Below are 17,812 nucleotides of genomic sequence, written 5' to 3'. Positions count from 1 at the left end.
ATGGTAAAAATTTTATGTAAATCGAATAATAATTGCCACTTTTATAGACCAAAAACCTTGAAAAGTGACTTGTATAAAACCGTCTTTTTCTCTGCAACCGTACAAGTTAGAAACCATTTTCTGGTATCTGTATGATCGTATGGGTTCAATCTATTTGTTGATTGGAATCAAATATCATAATTTTAAAAACATTACAAATCAGACTCATTTGAATAAATTATCTGTTTTGAAGCTAAAAATACAGTTTTTGCCAAAATGGCATTACTTCCGGTGATAATGAAAATCTTAAATTACTTGTTTGAAATTGTAAATGGCATTAGGTATCACACAGTGAAAATTTTATGAAAATCGAATAATAATTGACACTTTTATGGACCAAAAACCTTGAAAAGTGACCTGTTGAAAATCGTCTATTTCTCCGCAACTGAACAAGTTAGAAACAATTTTGTGAAATCTATTTGACCGTATGAAATTTATTAATATGTGAATGTAAACCAAAAGTTTAAATTATTAATACATATTAAATAATACTTGGTTGAAAAAAATATTGATTTTAAAAGTTAAAAATGCATTTTTTGACAAAATGGCGTCACTTCCGGTGTCAATTTTAAATTGTAATCAATTTGATACAATGCATACTTGCTTTTGGAATCAAATGGTGTCACTTTTTTGAAAATCCAATAATAATTGACTATTTTACAGGCAAAATAACAAAAACAGTGACTTATGCAAAATTGCCCATTTCTAGGTAACTGCTTATATTACAAACTAATTTTAACATACATTTTCTTCGTATGGATTATAGCTACAAGTTTATAAAAGTTACGTAGAAATATTTTAAAATTTGAAAAGCCTGAATGGGTTGTAAATAGATCAATTTTACACCTTTTTTCACCTCTTAATCGAATATGCTCGAAAATGAAATCGAAATTAAAAAAACCGAGCCCAACATTTTGTGCGCCTTTAAAGGGCACACTCTTTTAGTTATATCAGTTTTTTAAAAAAACAACCCAACAGTGAGGCTGATGTCCCCCGCCGAAATCCCCAAATAAATAGATGACACATATTAATTAATCGCACATATATTTTTTTCCAAAGTATCAAGCAGTCAAACTGATTATCAACTATACACTAAGTTTCATCACTCTCTATCAGATAGAATCAAAATAAACAAGGCATTGACCTAATAAACACCTACACCAAGTTTGAACATTCTAGCTCAATTAGAAGGAGAGTTATTGTGTCCCAAAAAGTGTGACGGACGGACAGACGGACGGACGGACGGACAGACGAACCCATTTTAATAGTCCCCTGCTTTCTTCGAAAGGCGGGGGACAATAATATTTGCTTTCGAAAAATGGTACCTAACTGTCAAAATTGTAGTTTTTGGTAAAATTAAGCCACTTCCGGTGCCGACAGATAACTCTATCGGTAACAAAAAAAATGACAATTGAGACAACGGAGTAAATGAAATCGAGCAATAAATAATTAATCTAGGACTGAAAAACTGAATTAGCCAATGGCAGCCTAGGAAAATTACTGAGACCAAAAAAAATTAGATTTTTCTTCAAGTCAGATGACTCGTTAATTTTGTGTAAAACACGACTAAAAAATATTCATAAATAAAAAAGTTTTTTGTAAAAATTTTAATTTTCAAAATTTGGCGCCTAATATCTGCGAAGATTTGCCGAAAATCAAAAATCAAAAGTAGCGTAGCTATGTGTCCTGTCTCCGGGTATGCCAAAATGTATAGAAAGTTAAAATCCAATGATTATTGTTAAAATTACTGCAATATTTCTAAAAACGATAGCTTCGGCGATTTCGGACATTTCGCATTGTCGCAGAACATTCAAAATAGCTATATCCTCTAAGTCACACCCATTTTTCTAGTAAAACTGAAGAAATCGTAACGATCCGACAAGCAGTTGCTGAGATCTATTCAAAAATAATTTGGAATAATAATAATAATAATAACTAGACCTGCAAGCAGCACTGAACCGGCTTTCAGAAATCAGACAGGAAGTGTGTCATACAATAGCCCATTTATCGAGCTACCAAACGATACTTTAGATGTTTTGATCCGGTCACACCCGACGGAGCACCGATTTTTTTTACTGTCTTTTTTTTTTAAATATCGAATATTTATTTGACTACTTCCTGTTTACGGATCATTATCGGGATAGATTTAACAAGTGGTATGGGAACTTAATTTCCTGTACCAGAAGTTTCAGAAAGATCTATTGGACAGTTTTACCTCCCTTATACCATTAGAAGCAGATTTACAGATATAATGATTTTTCGACTTCTTTTCAAAGATTGTGGCCCTTTTGGACCATTTATACTATATTGAGGCTTTTAAATTTGGATTCACACCATAGACCACCGTTAGGACTCTAAGTAACAGAAGTTTAAGAAAGGAAATAAGAGAAGTTTTCGAAATAAAAGCGTCTGAATAGGCTCCAAAAAGGAAAATAATAGATTTTCAGCGTTCCATTATATATTGCCTAACCCGCAAATTTTTACCATTTAGATCTCATAAGATTGTCCATTGTTCGAACTATCCAATGACACTTTAGTTGTTTTGATTCGGTGAAATCTGGCGTAGTAATCAATTTTTTCGCAAGATCTCCATTTTTTTTAATTTTTACGTTTTTTTTTTCCTCAAAATATCCGATATTTTTTCGACTACTTTCGTTTTTTTGATAATTGTCGGGATAGCTTTAACAAGTTGTTTGGTTACCTTACCTTCTGTACAAGAAGTTTCAGAATAATCCATTCAGCTGTTTTCCAAAGAAAGAAAATTAGAAGATCATTTTCAGTAATCTAAGGATTTTTATACTTTTTTCCAAGATTGAGGCTCTTTTTGGACAACTTATGTTATTTCAATGCTTTTATTGTTGGACTCACGCCATAGCCCACCCATAGGACTCTGCGTTACAAAAGTTTCAGAAATATCGGAGATGTCGTTTTCGAGAAAAAGACGTCCAAAAAGGCTCCAAAAACGAAAAATACTAGATTTTCGGCGTACCACAATTTATTTTCTAATCATCGAAATCGTACCATTGAGATGCCATATAATAATCCATTAATGGGGCTATCCAAAGACACTTTACTTCTTTTGGTCCGGTAATATCTGACCGAGAAATCCAGCTTTTCGCAAGAGCGACAATTTTTTATCCTTTCTTTTCATTTTTTGAATACTTCCGGTATGGAGATTATTGTCGGAATAGTTTTAATAACCAGTTTGGGCAATCAAATAGCGGCAGGGCTCTGTAATGATATATTACATTATCTGATCAGATAAAATGACCCTGAGAAATCCTATGTTCAAAGGTGCCAAAAATGCAAAAATGTCAAAATATCGAAAATTAAATTTCAATAACTCAATACATATTATACATCGTTAGAATCGTAATTAGGTCAGCTATCCGAATCTGTAATCTTTTTGTAAAAATAAAGTAATAGAGCATTTTGCAAAATTTCACGATTTTTTTCGATTTTCAGTCCCTTTTTTATCGTATTCCAGACATTTTGAAGTCTTATTGGATGGCATAATTCACAAGACTATCGAATGGACTCTCGATAGAGAAAGTTAAAAAAAAAGTTGCGGTTAAGATTTCGAGAAACAGGCGTCCAAAAACGCCACAAATCAGAAAATACTTGATTTTCAGCTTGTCATATTTTGCTGCTTGGTCATAGTATCCGTATAAATTGGGCATCATACGACAGTCCATTCCTCGGGCCACAAAACGAAGCTTAATCCGTTTAATTCATTGATACTGGACGGAGAAATCAAGTTTTTCCCCATAACACCCATTTTTTGCGGTTTTTTTCGAAATATCTATCATTATTTCGACTACTTCCGGTTTCCGGATCGTTTTTGAAATTGCTTTATGCAGCGGTCTGACTATATAGCTTTATGTTCCAGGACTTTCAGAAATATCGATTTATCCTTTCCCAAAAATATAAGGGTTGGGATATGGGCAGAAAATCCGAAAAAAAATCGAAAAATAAAGGGCAATAACTCGGAATGAAAATTATATTTCTGGAATCGGATGGTCTTCAGGTATCCCAAAATGTAGGTCAAATTTGAAAATTTTGAAAAATAACAAAAATTGTTTGTTAAACAAAATTTTTCATTTTTCGAACGCTAGAAGTCAGCGACGAAGTTTCGAAATTTCGAAATTTTCAACTGCTATCGTCCGAGAAAAAACTCAGGGTTTCTGAAAATGTTATTTGTATGAAAATAGGTACAGAATTGACGAAGCTACAGCCGTTTTTTAATTTTTATGCACCGCACGAAATTCGGCCACTTCCGGTCTGCGCAGAAGTTTCAAAAATAGTTTATCAAGTAGCCACTACATGGTTTCCCGATAGAAAATTAGGTCCCATATCGGTATCTGTTACAGGCACTGAGAAATAGGCTATGGCAAAAAAAAAAATAATAATAATAAATAATAATAATTTTAGTAATCACAATAGGCTTTCAGACTAACATTATTAGTTGTCTTTTATTTATAAGAAATTAAAACATTAATATGTAGAAATAGTAATAACTTATCTTTTTTCGTTTTAGATGATGGGCGAAGACAGATTATGAATAATAATAAAGAAATGAAAACATTATTAGTTGTCTTTTATTTATAAGAAATTAAAACATTAATTTTCAAACATTATTGATCATTTAATTAAGCTGTTACTATTCTATTCAATTGAAAAGAAAAACACGGCCGATACCTGTCTTTTGTTGTATTCAATTAGTGAAAACACCCTTAATGATTAAAGAGAGAGAGAGAGAAATGGGGTTTAACGTCCACTCGACACAAACTAGGTCATTTCGGGACTAACATATGGTTTTTAATTTTATTTCAATAATTCGCTTGCGCGTAGGGGTCTTTAGCAGTGGGAGGAAACTGGAGGACCCGGAGAAAACCCACGCGGTTGGACAGGCGACCCTACTCCTTGTCACGTATAACCGGAGATTCGAAACCATGCCAGTTGACTCAATGACAGACTTTATGATACAGCACGCACACGCTAACCATTCGGCCATCCAACCCCCCCTTAATGATTAAAGCTGTTAATAAAAACACGGCTACTAATGCCGGTCTTTTGTTGTATTTAATCTGGAGTTGATTAAAGCCGTTGATGCCTGTCTTTTGTTGTATTTAATCTGGAGTTGATTAGTGACACGATTCACTCCTAATCCAAGCCCAAATATATTATATATATGTGCCATATTCAATTTCTAATCATTCTCAATTTTTCTATGAATGTATTATGGATACTTCTAGAGAAAATTGCGTTAAGTGTTCGAATCCTGTCTACAATATAGATATACATGTTACAATATATTCTTCTTTAAAAATTCTACAATATAGATATACGTGGTACAATATAATCACTAATTTCATACTGTATATAACCAACATTTTAATATTTAATTTCAGACTGTATACAACCAAAAGAAATGAAATGAAATGAAATGGAGTTTAACGTCCTACTGTTCTGCTCCTAACCTGGGCTAATGAAGACGGGCATACGCCATACAGTGTGCTTTGAGGGAAATTTTGCCCGGACAGCGGCACTACGGCCTACTCGTATATCGAATTCCAACTGCCAAGGGATCTTTTACGTGCACGCCAATGTGTACACGGGTCCTCGGTTTTTCGTCCCATCCGAATGACTAGAGAGCTTTCCTTGTCAGCCCCTCCCGTCCTGCATCACTGACAAGGGAGAACCACGCCGGAAAATCTGGATGAACTTTCTCGGCCAATGCAGGGATCGAACACCCGACCTCCAGGCTAGCGAGCTATCGTCTTACCCACTTAGCCACGTGATCCCCCCAACCAAAAGAAAGAGGCATACAAGTACTGCAGAAAGCTAATGGCGTTACCTTTCATACCAGCACAACATATCGAAGACATGTTTTTTCATCTAAAAGAAAGATGCCCTGAAGATTTCACGCCCGTCCTTACTTATGTCGAGGAAATGTGGATCCGTTCAAATTTATTTCCCATTGAACAGTGGTGTGTTTTCATGTTGCCAGTAAGGACTAACAATGATGTCGAAGGCTGGCACAATAGATTGAATTCTAGAGTTAATTCCAGAGGCCCTGTGCCATTTTATTTGCTAATTTGTGAGTTATTTATCAAATCGTCAAAAATAAAATTAGATATTGTCATGATGTCCGAGGGGTCTTTGAGACGACATCAATGAAAAAAATACAAGCAGGTGGCGGGAAAGCTGTTTAATATTTGGGAACGGTACAACGGTGGGGAACTTTCAACGAGCAAACTATTAAAAAAAATATCTTATATATATGTACCACCAGCTATGTATATTTGATTAAATTAATGGCTTGTGTAATCAATTAGCTGAAGTCATGAGTACAGATATTCCGTCTAAGTTGATTCGAACAATTATAGTAATTAGTACCCAGTACCCAGAGATAGCAAAAAAGAACCTGATAAATAGCAACTGTTATATCTTGATTTATCTTTTTACAATAATTTTTATTCAATCTGTTAATTATGTATTAAATAATTGTCATTTGTGAATTATGTATTAAATAAATGTATTGTTAAAATAAATTTTATTTAAATCGTTATTTTTTTATTATAATAAAATATATTTATAATTCAATTGGCATTGTTTGTCCACCATTTTTTCTCGAATCCTAAACGTCGTATACCCGAGTCCCAAACGTCGTATACCCGAGTCCCAAACAACGTATACCAAAGTCTCAAACGTCGTATACCCGAGTCCCAAATGTCGCGGTCATATTTTCTTTAGTCCCAAATGACGCGAGTCCCAAATGACTCGTATATAAATTGATTGGAATAAATCAGTTTAACTCATTGGTTGTTTATATTGTTTTATTAACCTAATAATCAACTAGCTTGGCTCGCCATCACGACCGAGATTAGTTCACTGATGTTTTTGTAATAAAGAACAATAGTATTGTTTGTTGATTAGCATTATGATTTTAGACAAAATGATAAGTTCACCAATGTTTTTGTAATAAAGTAGACCCGTATTGTTTGTTGATTGACTTTATCCCATGATTTAAAAAAATTGGCGATGGTTAATATTGGGTCAAAAATAATTCCTTAAAGTGTGCCGGAGCCCCTTTTATATAAACAAAGTGGCTACGTGCAGTTTTATTCTTTGATCTTTTATACACAGGACATTTCTGTTATTCAAACCAATCTGCGCGTGAATGACTACATAACAAGTTGACAGTTCATCATTGATTTGGGGGTCATGTGGAATAGCTTGTCGGTCGATCGAAATCCAGTTATTCTTTTCTTAAATAAAACGAGTGCCTTGGATTTTTGTGTGGATTAGATAGCGGTTATAATTAACTAATATTCTCTTACCTAGGAGGCTTGTGTTGCGTTCAGTTCATTTTTACGTTAAGTACGAGCTTACGTCTGACTTGATTACACTATTTTGCCTATACCGTTTTTTTAGGACTTCGAATTTTGTCTAATGGTTTGGATTGTTCGTACTTGGTTTTATTTTATTTATGTCTCATTTCTATTTGTAAGACTGATAACCAAAATACCTTTACAGTTTGCAATTTAAAAGTCTATCTTTGCCATAATTCAAGGGTAATTCTTAACTATACACTCTTAATACAGTACAGTGCACTCTGTCACATCCGACAGCGTACGGGATGGTTACAATATGTCGGATTACGCAGAGTGTCGGAAGTATTATTATAATGTAGCTTCGAACATAGAACTTCGAATTACTAGAATGTTATTCCCTTTAAAAATGATAAACCTTTCTGTACATTCAAAATTTTATTACATTAATTTTTATTTCATTTAACATGCGTAGGCATTTTGAATAGGTCAAGTCTGTCGTTAATTTATCTTCTTCGCCGTCTTCAGTTGATCGCACTCTTGTCTTTGCTATCACGTGTTCATTGATAATGGGCGTACTCGATTGAACGTTCCGGAATTGAATTCTCTCAATACCAAAAATAGTGACAATCGAGTGAAAATGGGTACTTCGGGCTACAAAGCATGCGTGGATTGGATATATAAATATCTCATCCAACCATGCAGCCGAAACCTGTTCGTCGTGTTTAATAACATCACAATTCTACTCCCACCACCTCCGTCGTCGGGAGTGACAGAACTGTGCCAGGGCTGAATTCCGCGTCACTCGATTGCAATTCTGTCAATTCGGGACATTCCGGACTGTGAATCGAGCATCCTGAGGTCGTCGTCACACGGTTCGAAGAGATCCGTAGGGAGACCAAACTTATAGGTTATTCAGGTTCAATCGGCATGCGCAACGAATGTTTCCAACAGGTGCTAGTAATATTTTTACGAATGTGAATTCGGGAGAATATTCGTGGATATTCTTGAGTATTTGTCACACCTGTCGTACAAGAGATTAAAATTATCAAAGTAATCAACAAAGGCCCACGGTAGCGAGTTTTAATCTCACAGATAATTGATTGGTGATTGCTTGTTAATCTTTTGTGGCTTCACACCCATCCAGTTTTAATCTCACGGATAATTGATCGGTAAGTGTTTGCTTCACACCCACCGATTGAAGGCCAGATTATACGGTGTCGATTCAATGGAAATCGTATGACGGGACGGCTGATTTATGTCGTAATCCTGAACGTACAGAGGTTGAATTACCCAGAGATTTTTTAGCTGAAGTAATAAGGAAATAAATCGGGACATGAAAATGGTGTCGGATGTAACAGAGTGCCGGAGTGATCAGAGGTCGGATGTGACAGAGTGCACTGTAAATATGCAAAACAATTTGAACACAGCATAAATATCTAAACTGTGTATTACATGTATAGTCTTATGCATACGTGTCCTTTAAAATGTTCTAGCCATGCATGACTGGTTGAAAATATAACCGCATATATACCGTGCAGAATATGTAAACACGCATGTTCTCACTATACAACGTGGACTAACGCGTCCGTATTATTAACGAAAATATTCAACATTCATAACATCGTGACAGTATATCGTTTTGACATCAATTGTTTATGACAAATAAATACCGCTAATACTGCCTATTGTGTCACAAGATAGCGACTGCTAAACAGAGTTATATATCATGGCAACAAAAAACGACACGATAATCGTGTTTCGTCAAACCTTCGCGACGTTTGTACTGATACCTGCCCCCGTATGAATCCTGAAAAATAATATTTTACCGTATCGCAACAGGTCAGTACTAAAACTAACACTTATTACAGTATTTCAACATCTTGCGGCAAAATAGACATTCGACGGCAAAACTGAACGATGACCCACAACTAAACACATCGTTATATCTGAACCACGCACGTGAAATTAGATGTTTGATTCAGTGACACCCAGCTGAGAAATCGCGATTTTTGCAAGAACACCTATTTTCTACTGTTTTTTTTGTTTTTTTTGAAATATTGAATATCTTTTCGACTACTTCCGGTATATCTTCCATTGGACAGAAAGGAAAATTAGAAAATATTTAACGATATTTAGCAAATAATTGGTAGTCTGATACCATTGTGTTTAGTACTAGTTACCTCCCTTATACTGTTAGAAACATCTCCAGAAATATAACGATTTTTCGACTTTTTTCAAAGATTGTGGCCCTTTTTGGACCATTTATACAATATTGAAGCTTTTAAATCTTGATTAATACCATAGACCACCGTAAGAACTTTTAAGTAACAGAAGATTAAGAAATGAAATAAGATTAATTTTCGAGATAAAAGTGTCTGAATAGGCGCCAAAAAGGAAAATACTAGATTTTCCGCGTCGCATAATATATTGACTAATCAGCAAATATTTACCATTTGGATGTCATAACATTGTCCATTATTCAGGCTATCCAATGAGATATTAGTTGTTTTGATTCAGTTAATTCTGGCGTAGTAATTACGTTTTTCGCAAGATCACCATTTTTTTTACTTTTTAAGCTTTCATATGTATTACATATGAAAGCTTGTTTTTGTTAAGATTATTATTATTTTTTTTTTTTTGTGTACTTTCTGCAAATCGGATTTCTCAGAATCTAACCATAGGATCTTTCTGAAACTTTGACCTACCCCCCCCCCCCCAAAAAAAGTGAGCGATTAAATTATTTTTTCAAATCGTTTTTCGAATCCGAAATCACCGAATTTTACGAATGAATGCATTTGACCTGCATTGCTGTAACTTTGTAACTATTTGACATATTTTACTAATTCTTTTTTGGGGGGTTACCTTGAAACATTTACTTCAAATCTGTAATTTCAGATTTTCGAATTTCGAAAATTAGTCGCTGTGATTTTGAACCGGAAGTTGAGATCAAGTTGACAAGTTCTTTAACAGCTGCACGATTTTCATGAAATTTAGTATGTAAGTAAATCTTGCCGATGCAACATGAAAAATGTCATTAGAAATTTTCAAAATTATCTCCCCTTGATGAAATTAAGGATCAAAGTTTTCAAAAAAATCGACGAAATATAGGTCAGATTGCCTTTAAAAAAAAATTCTGTACTAGCTACGACACTACTGATTCATACACAAAAAATGGAGTTTGTAGTCCAATCCGAAAGTGCCACCATCTTGAAATGTGAAATATCGCTAAGGCTTTTTTGATATTTTACTTACAGACAAGGGAATTATATTTTCTGAATCCTTGAAGGAAAACCCATAAAATGTAGGAATTAGAATTTTGATTTCTGGCAAATAATGGACACCATTTTGAATTGAAAATGAAAATTAGTGAAAAATCCACATGAATGATCTTGAAAACATAGACAATTGGTCATGGCTTAGAGAATCTGTCTCCAATTACCGAAATTAATAGATTTCAGGATAGCCCGGCTCATGGTCGAATGTTTGGTATTTGAATATTTCAAAAATTCGAATTTCGCCTCTGATGTTTTCTGTGCCGACAAGGATGTTTTCGAGTGTACGCATGCGCGCGCGCATGCGCTTCACATCCCTACTTTTATGCACACTCACCAGGTACCTGGCCTATGGTCCCAAGCACAATTCCCAAAATTAAATTTTAGGGCCCGACCCATGGGGGGCAAGCGGTGGCAATTTTCCCGGGGGTACATAAAGTTAAACAAAAAATAGAGATGGAACTATGTGTTCCATTCTAATTTTGAGTCCATTTTTGGATGCCCCGAGGTCGGAAATGGGGGGGGGGGGGTAGCAAAAAAACATTGATGGGTGGGGGTGGGCTTCGAATTTATTTTCAACATTCTCGAAATCCCACACTCTTCTATCTTTAATATGTGATAGGTAGAATCCCATGGTACATTCTGTGCAAATTTGAAGGCAATCGGACCACCGGAACGATGCCTGTGCAGTGAAAATCAACCCCCTTTGCAAAAATTCTTCAACACTTGTTATTGTATTATGGCCGCCATGTTAGATCCACCCGCTGTCACGGATCCACCCGTTGACACCAAACCAGTCCGAAATACACCCAAAATCCACTGCAACTTCTTATGACTTCGCGCATGCGCCACGCTGGAACCAAAGGTACCATTACTACCAAATTCTGGTGAGGAACTTTTCACGTTGGTACCTAGGTGCCCTGAAAATTTCAAGGCGATACCTGCATTTGTTCAGGTCGTTTGTTCTTGACACGGTTCCTGCCGTTCGTCAATTTACGGCTAGACATGGGAATTACATTTTCTGAATCCTTGAAGGAATGCCTAAAAATCTATCGGATTAGAATTTTGATTTAGGTCAATTGATGGTCACCATTTTGAACTGAACATGAGAAAAAGTGAAAAATCGATGATAACTGACATGGAAATGAAACAATAGGCCTATTTCGAAAATAAATACATTTCTGGATAGCCGGGATCAGGGTCCAATTTATGGTATTTGGAAATGTCACAATTTCGAATTTTGCCTTTGACGTTTTTCCTGCCGACAGAGTTGTTTACGAGTGAAAAATCGCATTAACTTTGCGAGTTTTTGACCGATTTTAATTGGTTTTTTTTATCTTGTTGAGATTCTTTATATGACCCTTGACTTGTGACAGGAAGTGATTGTGAATATGAAAGCGTTCATATCTAGTTAGCCTATTGAGATTACTAAAATTATTAAGCTTTCATATTTCTGAAACTTTTACCTATCCCCCCAAAAATTGGTGGTGGCTGTTGATTAAATATATTTTCAAAACGTTTTACGAATCTGAAATCACCGAATTTTACGAACGAATGCATTTGACCTACAATGCTGTAACTTTGTGACTATTTGACCTATTTGACTAAATCTTTTTTCTTTGAGTACATTGAGACAATTACTTCAAATCTGCTATTTCGGATTTTCGAATTTCGAAAATTCGTAGCTGTGATTTCGAACCGGAAGTAGAAACCAACTTCTTTAATAGTTGCACGATTTTCATGAAATTTAGTATGTAAGTAGATCTTACCGATGCAACTTGAAAGATGTCAGAAATTTTCTAAACTATCTCCCCTTGATGAAATTAAGGATCAAAATTTTCAAAAAAATCGACGAAATATAGGTCAGATTGCCTTGAAATGTTTTTTCTGTACTAGCTACGACACTTCTGATTCGTTCACAGAAAATGGAGTTTGTAGCCCATTCCGGAAGTGCCACCATCTTGTAACGTGAAAAATTACTTTGCGTTTGCGATATTTTACTTACAGACATGGGAGTTACATTTTCTGAATCCTTAAAGGAATGCCTAAAAAACATTCAGAGCAGAATTTTGATTTAGGCCAAATGATGGTCACCATTTTGAATTGAATATGAAAAATAGTGAAATATCCACATTAATGGGCTTGAAAACATACACAATTGGTCGTGGCTTAAAGAATCCCTATCCTATTACCGAAATTAATACATTTCAGGATAGCCCGGCTCATGGTCGAATGTTTGGTATTTTAATATTTCAAAAATTCGAATTTCGCCTTTGATGTTTTCCGTGCCGACAAGGTTGTTTTCGCGTTGGGCAGGTTTTGACTTTGCGCATGCGCTACGCTGGAACCCAAGGTACCATGAGTACCAAATTCCGGCGAGGAACTTTTCTAGTTGGTACCTAGGTACCCTGAAAATTTCAAGGTGATACCTGCATTCGTTCAAGTCGTTTGTTCTTGGCACGTAAAGTCAATTTACGGCTTCCATTAGGTGGAAAAAAGTGGAATTTCGCCGCGACACCGGCACTGATTGTCTGAAAACCATGAAATTTGGACACAATACGCCCATTACCACCCCGGACTCTGTGCATTACCCCCATTTTGATCTCATTAAAATGTGGTCGTATATTGTCGTCGCCCCCGTCTGGCCGGCTAAAGTTAATATCCGATTACTTTAAAGATACATTATGGGAGATTTTTATAGAGAGTTGGCCATTCTTGCTATAACAGTTCAAATGTAGATGATGAAAGAAGAATATATTGAAAATTTCAGTCAAATTACTTTCTTCTGAACATAGTTATCATCGTTGTAATATCTGACTAGAAATGGTAGCGAAATGCGTCTTCACCTTGGCCGATCGTTTGATTGACAGGCGTTAACTCCACCTACATATTTCGATTATCAAGTAAAGTTTTCAATGGCATTTGGAAACGCTCTACAGCGGCCTCGATAAGTACACTCTATCATTTAGCCTCGATCTAACTGACGTACTTTCATCAGGTTGCCCCATATTTGATTTAATCAATTAGTGAAATCCTATTTAAATCCGAGCTGTAGCCGAGCCATCCGTGGGTCTACAGAGTTGATTTTGGGCTTGTTGTTTAAATAAAGATCTAATTTATAATTTCTATAACATCCGAAGCCTAAATTAAGACTTGCAATAAGCAGATTTAGCTCTTGCATAATGTATGTTTAAATTTATACACAGTGTTTAAGGTCATGATAATTAGTCAGAGTTATGACCCTTGATCACTTCAAAAATTCTTGTGGACGCTCTAGAGGCTAAATTTAGTATCCGATCGACTTTAAATTTATACACTGTGTTTAAGGTCATGAGACGAAGAAGCCTATTGATTTTCAGCGATTTCCGATAATTACTGTCAGAGTTATGGCCCTTGATCACTTCAAAAAATCTTGTGGACACTCTAGAGGTTAAATTTTACTAATTCTTTTTTCTTTGAGTACCTTGAAACATTTACTTCAAATCGCTGTGATTTCGAACCGGAAGTTGAGACCAACTTGACAACTTCTTTAATAGTTGCACGATTTTTATGAAATTTAGTATGTAAGTAGATCTTATCGATGCGATTTGAAACATTTCATTAGAAATGTTCTAAATTATCTCCCCTTGATGAAATTAAGGATCAAATTTTTAAAATAAATCGACGAAATATAGGTCAGATTGCCTTGAATTTTTTTTTCTGTACTAGCTAAGAAAGTACTGATGTGTACACAACATATGAAGTCTGCCGATTTAACCGGAAGAGCCACCATCTTACGAATGCATTTGACCTACATTGCTGTAACTTTGTGACTATATGACCTATTTTACTATATTTTTTTTTCTTTGAGTACATTGAAACATTTACTTCAAATCTGCAATTTCGGATTTTCGAATTTCGAAAATTCGTCGCTGTGATTTCGAACCAGATGTTGAAACCAACTTGAGAACTTCTTTAATAGTTGCACGAATTTCATGAAATTTAGTAAGTAGATCTTACCGATGCGACATGACAGATGTCATTAGAAATTTTCTAAATTATCTCCTCTTGATGAAATTAAAGATCAAAGTTTTCAAAAAAATAAACGAAATATAGGTCAGATTGCTTTGAATTTTTTTTCTGTACTAGCTTAGACAGTATTGATGTGTACACAAAATATGAAGCCTGCCGATTGAACCGGAAGTACCACCATCTTAAAACGTGAAAAATCCATAAGGCTTTTGCAATATTTTACTTACAGACATGGGAGTTACATTTTCTGGATCCTTGAAGGAATGCGAATGCTAAAAATCTATCGGATTTGAATTTTGATTTAGGTCAATTGATGGAAACCATTTTGAACTGAATATGAGAAAAAGTGAAAAATCGACGATAACGGACATGAAAATGAAAACAATAGGCCGTAGTTTGGAGAATACTTCTGGATAGACGGGATCAGGGTCCAATTTATGGTATTTGAAAATGCCAAAATTTTTAATTTTGCCTTTGTCGTTTTTCGTGCCGATAAGAGTTGTTTACGAGTGAAAAATCGCATTAACTTCGTGAGTTTTTGACCGATTTTAATTGGTTTTTTTATCTTGTATGACCCTTGACATGTAACAGGAAGTGATTGTGAATATGAAAGCTTCAATATCTGCTTAGCAGATCTAGTTATTATTGAGATTACTAAAATTATTATTATTATTATTATTATTTACCGCGGGAGCCTTTTTCTCCATGATCGAAAACAGATATCGACCTGGGGTTAAATTTTCTCTCGGGAAACCATGTGGTGGTTACTCGAAAAAGTATTTTGGAACTTCTGCGCAGACCGGAAGTGGCCGAATTTTGAACGGTAGCAATAAATCAAAAATCGGCCGTAGTTTCGCCAATTCTTTACCTATTTTAAAACAATTCACATTTTTGGAAACCCTGAATCTTTTCCGAGACAATGGCTATCTCACATTTTTCAATTTCGAACATTCATCTATGGCTTTTGTCGTTCGAAATTTGAAAATACATTGTTTAGGAGACAATTTTTGTAATGTTTCAAAATATTCAAATTTGACCTACCTGAAGGCAATCCGATTCCAGGAATATAACTTTCATTTAGAGTTATCACACTTTATTTTTCGAATTTTCTGCCCATTTTGTGTGGCCGAGTTTAGTCTTACGGCCGAATTGACGTTTCTGAAACTTATGGAACATGAAGTTATAGTCCAAAACCAACTGATAAAACTATTTCGACAAGAATCCTTAAACCGGAAGTGGTCGAAAAAATGTCCGAGATTTTGAAGAAAACGCAAAAAATGGGTGCTTTTGGGAAAAACATGATTTCTTCACCCGATATCAACGGATTAAAGAAATTAAGGTATAGTTGGGTGGCCCGGGAATTTTCTGATTTGGAGCGTTTTTGGACGCCTGTATCTCAAAAACTGCTCAAAGGATTTTTTTTAAACTTTCCCTATCGAGAGTCCCTCTGGTAGTCTTGTGCATGAATCCTTCCAATAAGACATTAAAATTTCTGGAATAGGTAACATAACGTACTGAAAATCGAAAAAAGTTGAAAAATCGTGAAATTTTGGAAAATGCTCTATTACTTTATTATTTAAAAAATCTTTTACAAAAAAGTTAAATATTCAGATAGCTGACGTAATTACGATTCTAACGATGTATAATATGTATTAAAATATTTAAATTTAATTTTCGATATATTGACATTTTTGCATTTTTGGCATTATTTAACATAGGATTTCCCAGGGGCATTTTATCTGATCAGACAATGTAATATATCATTACATAGCCCTGTGGCTATTTGATAAGCCAATCCGGTTATTAAAACTATCCCGACAATAATCTCCATACCGGAAGTATGCAAAAAAATGAAGAAAAAAGGTTTAAAAAAATAGCGCACTTGCGAAAAACTTGATTTCTCCATCAGATGTTAGCAGACCAAAAGAACTAAAGTATCGCTGGATAGCCCCATGAAAGGACTATCATATGACATCTGAATGATACGATTTAGATGGCTAGAAAATAAATTATGGTACACCAAAAATCTAGTGTTTTCCGTTTTGGAGCATTTTGAGACGCCATTTTTTCGAGAACGAAAACTACGATTTTTCTTAAACCTCTTTTACTTAGAGTCCTATCGGTGGACTATGGCAAGAGTCCAAAAATAAAAGCATTGAAATAATATAAGTGGTCCAAAAAGAGCCTCAATCTTGGAAAAAAGTTGAAAAATCCTTAAATTACTGAAAATGCTCTTCTATTTTTCTTTCTTTGGAGAACAGCTGAATGGATTTTTCTGAAACTTCTTGTACAGAAGGTTAGGTAACCAAACAACTTGTTAAAACTATCGCGACAATGATCCAAAAACCGGAAGTAGTCGAAAAAATATCTGATATTTTGAGAAAAAAAGTAAAAAAATGGTGATCTTGCGAAAAAAGTGATTACTACGTAAGATTTCATCGAATCAAATCAACTAAAGTGTCATTGGATAGTTCGAACAATGGACGATCTTGTGACATCTAAATGGTAAAAATTCGCGGGTTAGGCAATATATAATGGAACGCTGAAAATCTATTATTTTCCTTTTTGGAGCCTATTCAGACGCTTTTATTTCGAAAACTTCTCTTATTTCCTTTCTAAAACTTCTGTTACTTAGAGTCCTAACGGTGGTCTATGGTGTGAATCCAAATTTAAAAGCCTCAAAATAGTATAAATGGTCCAAAAGGGCCACAATCTTTGAAAAAAGTCGAAAAATCGTTATATCTGTAAATCTGCTTCTAATGGTATAAGGGAGGTAAAACCGTCCAATGGATCTTTCTGAAACTTCTGGTACAGGAAGTTAAATTCCCATACCACTTGTTAAATCTATCCTGATAATGATCCGTAAACAGGAAGTAGTCAAAAATATATTCGATACTTAAAAAAAAAAGACAGTAAAAAAATCGGTGCTCTTGCAACAATCGGGATTTCACCGTCGGGTGTGACCGGATCAAAACATCTAAAGTATCGTTTGGTAGCTCTATAAATGGGCTATTGTATGACACACTTCCTGTCTGATTCCTGAAAGCCGGTTCAGTGCTGCTTGCAGTTCTACCCACATAACAATATGATGTTAATTTTACGTTACATTTACGTAAAAATGGTCAGTCAGTTTACCATCATTTTGCTCATCTT

General features: G+C 35.0%; 1 protein-coding gene across 4 annotated transcripts in view; it reads right to left on the bottom strand.

Annotated features, from left to right (window-relative positions):
* Window positions 1–17,812, bottom strand: part of LOC126830306 (glycogenin-1) — a 280,407-nt gene that overhangs the window by 129,612 nt on the left and 132,983 nt on the right. The window lies entirely within an intron of this gene.

Source organism: Patella vulgata, chromosome 1 (genome assembly GCF_932274485.2).
Source record: "Patella vulgata chromosome 1, xgPatVulg1.2, whole genome shotgun sequence".
Taxonomy (NCBI): Eukaryota; Metazoa; Mollusca; class Gastropoda; family Patellidae; genus Patella; species Patella vulgata.
This window is presented reverse-complemented; position numbering and strand designations above follow the sequence as displayed.